Consider the following 5,000-nt stretch of genomic DNA (forward strand, 5'->3'; position numbering starts at 1 on the left):
AAATATATATCCCACAGGGGGAAAATTGAAAAAAAGTTGAAAAAAAAAATTTTTGGGGACTTAGAAAATTTTTCAACTTTTGTCAGACTTCCAGACAGGGGAGCGTGTCAGTGCGCGCATCCGATTTCAGTTCCAGAGCGATTCGCGCGATGAGTCCTTGATACTTAGTCGTTTTTGGCAAAATTTCTGACTTTTTGAAAATTTCACAATTTTGTGAAAACTTCCACAAAATGAGGTTCTAGTATGTTAGAGGGCATCCCAGGAGGGCTCCAAAAGTGTGGGTAAAATATATATCCCACAGGGGGAAAATTGAAAAAAAGTTGAAAAAAAAAATTTTTGGGGACTTAGAAAATTTTTCAACTTTTGTCAGACTTCCAGACAGGGGAGCGTGTCAGTGCGCGCATCCGATTTCAGTTCCAGAGCGATTCGCGCGATGAGTCCTTGATACTTAGTCGTTTTTGGCAAAATTTCTGACTTTTTGAAAATTTCACAATTTTGTGAAAACTTCCACAAAATGAGGTTCTAGTATGTTAGAGGGCATCCCAGGAGGGCTCCAAAAGTGTGGGTAAAATATATATCCCACAGGGGGAAAATTGAAAAAAAGTTGAAAAAAAAAATTTTTGGGGACTTAGAAAATTTTCACACATGTGTCAGACTTCCAGAGAGGGGAGCATGTCAGTGCGCGCATCCGATTTCAGTTCCAGAGCGATTCGCGCGATGAGTCCTTGATACTTAGTCGTTTTTGGCAAAATTTCTGACTTTTTGAAAATTTCACAATTTTGTGAAAACTTCCACAAAATGAGGTTCTAGTATGTTAGAGGGCATCCCAGGAGGGCTCCAAAAGTGTGGGTAAAATATATATCCCACAGGGGGAAAATTGAAAAAAAGTTGAAAAAAAAAATTTTTGGGGACTTAGAAAATTTTTCAACTTGTGTCAGACTTCCAGAGAGGGGAGCATGTCAGTGCGCGCATCCGATTTCAGTTCCAGAGCGATTCGCGCGATGAGTCCTTGATACTTAGTCGTTTTTGCAAAATTTCTGACTTTTTGGAAAATTTCACAATTTTGTGAAAACTTCCACAAAATGAGGTTCTAGTATGTTAGAGGGCATCCCAGGAGGGCTCCAAAAGTGTGGGTAAAATATATATCCCACAGGGGGAAAATTGAAAAAAAGTTGAAAAAAAAAATTTTTGGGGACTTAGAAAATTTTCACACATGTGTCAGACTTCCAGAGAGGGGAGCATGTCAGTGCGCGCATCCGATTTCAGTTCCAGAGCGATTCGCGCGATGAGTCCTTGATACTTAGTCGTTTTTGCAAAATTTCTGACTTTTTGGAAAATTTCACAATTTTGTGAAAACTTCCACAAAATGAGGTTCTAGTATGTTAGAGGGCATCCCAGGAGGGCTCCAAAAGTGTGGGTAAAATATATATCCCACAGGGGGAAAATTGAAAAAAAAGTTGAAAAAAAAAATTTTTGGGGACTTAGAAAATTTTTCAACTTTTGTCAGACTTCCAGACAGGGGAGCGTGTCAGTGCGCGCATCCGATTTCAGTTCCAGAGCGATTCGCGCGATGAGTCCTTGATACTTAGTCGTTTTTGGCAAAATTTCTGACTTTTTGAAAATTTCACAATTTTGTGAAAACTTCCACAAAATGAGGTTCTAGTATGTTAGAGGGCATCCCAGGAGGGCTCCAAAAGTGTGGGTAAAATATATATCCCACAGGGGGAAAATTGAAAAAAAGTTGAAAAAAAAAAATTTTTGGGGACTTAGAAAATTTTCACACATGTGTCAGACTTCCAGAGAGGGGAGCATGTCAGTGCGCGCATCCGATTTCAGTTCCAGAGCGATTCGCGCGATGAGTCCTTGATACTTAGTCGTTTTTGCAAAATTTCTGACTTTTTGGAAAATTTCACAATTTTGTGAAAACTTCCACAAAATGAGGTTCTAGTATGTTAGAGGGCATCCCAGGAGGGCTCCAAAAGTGTGGGTAAAATATATATCCCACAGGGGGAAAATTGAAAAAAAGTTGAAAAAAAAAATTTTTGGGGACTTAGAAAATTTTCACACATGTGTCAGACTTCCAGAGAGGGGAGCATGTCAGTGCGCGCATCCGATTTCAGTTCCAGAGCGATTCGCGCGATGAGTCCTTGATACTTAGTCGTTTTTGCAAAATTTCTGACTTTTTGGAAAATTTCACAATTTTGTGAAAACTTCCACAAAATGAGGTTCTAGTATGTTAGAGGGCATCCCAGGAGGGCTCCAAAAGTGTGGGTAAAATATATATCCCACAGGGGGAAAATTGAAAAAAAGTTGAAAAAAAAAAATTTTTGGGGACTTAGAAAAATTTTCACACATGTGTCAGACTTCCAGAGAGGGGAGCATGTCAGTGCGCGCATCCGATTTCAGTTCCAGAGCGATTCGCGCGATGAGTCCTTGATACTTGTCCTTGATACTTAGTCGTTTTTGCAAAATTTCTGACTTTTTGGAAAATTTTCACAATTTGTGAAAACTTCCACAAAATGAGGTTCTAGTATGTTAGAGGGCATCCCAGAGGGCTCCAAAAGTGTGGGTAAAATATATATCCCACAGGGGAAAATGAAAAAAGTTGAAAAAAAAAATTTTGGGGACTTAGAAAATTTTCACACATGTGTCAGACTTCCAGAGAGGGGAGCATGTCAGTGCGCGCATCCGATTTCAGTTCCAGAGCGATTCGCGCGATGAGTCCTTGATACTTAGTCGTTTTTGGCAAAATTTCTGACTTTTTGAAAATTTCACAATTTTGTGAAAACTTCCACAAAATGAGGTTCTAGTATGTTAGAGGGCATCCCAGGAGGGCTCCAAAAGTGTGGGTAAAATATATATCCCACAGGGGAAAATTGAAAAAAAAGTTGAAAAAAAAAATTTTTGGGGACTTAGAAAATTTTTCAACTTTTGTCAGACTTCCAGACAGGGAGCGTGTCAGTGCGCGCATCCGATTTCAGTTCCAGAGCGATTCGCGCGATGAGTCCTTGATACTTAGTCGTTTTTGGCAAAATTTCTGACTTTTTGAAAATTTCACAATTTTGTGAAAACTTCCACAAAATGAGGTTCTAGTATGTTAGAGGGCATCCCAGGAGGGCTCCAAAAGTGTGGGTAAATATATATCCCACAGGGGGAAAATTGAAAAAAAGTTGAAAAAAAAAATTTTGGGGACTTAGAAAATTTTTCACACATGTGTCAGACTTCCAGAGAGGGGAGCATGTCAGTGCGCGCATCCGACTTTCAGTTCCAGAGCGATTCGCGCGATGAGTCCTTGATACTTAGTCGTTTTTGCAAAATTTCTGACTTTTTGGAAAATTTCACATTTTGTGAAAACTTCCACAAAATGAGGTTCTAGTATGTTAGAGGGCATCCCAGGAGGGCTCCAAAAGTGAGGGTAAAATATATATCCACAGGGGGAAAATTGAAAAAAAGTTGAAAAAAAAAATTTTTGGGGACTTAGAAAATTTTCACTTTTGTCAGACTTCCAGCCAGGGAGCCTGTCAAGTGGCGCATCCGATTTCAGTTCCAGAGCGATTCGCGCGATGAGTCCTTGATACTTAGTCGTTTTTGGCAAAATTTCTGACTTTTGAAAATTTCACAATTTTGTGAAAACTTCCACAAAATGAGGTTCTAGTATGTTAGAGGGCATCCCAGGAGAGCTCCAAAAGTGTGGGTAAAATATATATCCCACAGGGGGAAAATTGAAAAAAAGTTGAAAAAAAAAATTTTTGGGGACTTAGAAAATTTTCAACTTTTGTCAGACTTCCAGACAGGGAGCGTGTCAGTGCGCGCATCCGATTTCAGTTCCAGAGCGATTCGCGCGATGAGTCCTTGATACTTAGTCGTTTTGGCAAAATTTCTGACTTTTGAAAATTTCACAATTTTGTGAAAACTTCCACAAAATGAGGTTCTAGTATGTTAGAGGGCATCCCAGGAGGGCTCCAAAAGTGTGGGTAAAATATATATCCCACAGGGGGAAAAATGAAAAAAAGTTGAAAAAAAAAAATTTTTGGGGGACTTAGAAAATTTTCACACATGTGTCAGACTTCCAGAGAGGGGAGCATGTCAGTGCGCGCATCCGATTTCAGTTCCAGAGCGATTCGCGCGATGAGTCCTTGATACTTAGTCGTTTTTGCAAAATTTCTGACTTTTTGGAAAATTTCACAATTTTGTGAAAACTTCCACAAAATGAGGTTCTAGTATGTTAGAGGGCATCCCAGGAGGGCTCCAAAAGTGTGGGTAAAATATATATCCCACAGGGGGAAAATTGAAAAAAAGTTGAAAAAAAAAATTTTGGGGACTTAGAAAATTTTCACACATGTGTCAGACTTCCAGAGAGGGGAGCATGTCAGTGCGCGCATCCGATTTCAGTTCCAGAGCGATTCGCGCGATGAGTCCTTGATACTTAGTCGTTTTTGCAAAATTTCTGACTTTTTGGAAAATTTCACAATTTTGTGAAACTTCCACAAAATGAGGTTCTAGTATGTTAGAGGGCATCCCAGGAGGGCTCCAAAAGTGTGGGTAAAATATATATCCCACAGGGGGAAAATTGAAAAAAAGTTGAAAAAAAAAATTTTTGGGGACTTAGAAAATTTTCAACTTGTGTCAGACTTCCAGAGAGGGGAGCATGTCAGTGCGCGCATCCGATTTCAGTTCCAAGAGCGATTCGCGCGATGAGTCCTTGATACTTAGTCGTTTTCAGAAGTCACAATTTTGACTTCCAGGACCCGCAAAACGTTTGTAAATTGAGCCCGCTCCCCAGTTCCAAGCGTTTTGAGGTGTCCCCGGTTGCAGTAATGCAGCCTGCCCACTAGATGTCGCAAAAGAGACAAAAAGTGAAAAAGAACCAGAATGAGGAAATTCCAGGGAGCCGAATCCGCCTGACAGTTCCAGGCGATCGGGCACTTTTTTGCATGCGTCCCTAAAGTGGGTATAGGGTGACACTCCATGCAAAGACCCAGTTTTGCACACCACCGGCA

Source organism: Phyllobates terribilis, unplaced genomic scaffold (genome assembly GCF_046119375.1).
Source record: "Phyllobates terribilis strain yellow unplaced genomic scaffold, ASM4611937v1 Scaffold_5227__1_contigs__length_53273, whole genome shotgun sequence".
Classification (NCBI taxonomy): Eukaryota; Metazoa; Chordata; class Amphibia; order Anura; family Dendrobatidae; genus Phyllobates; species Phyllobates terribilis.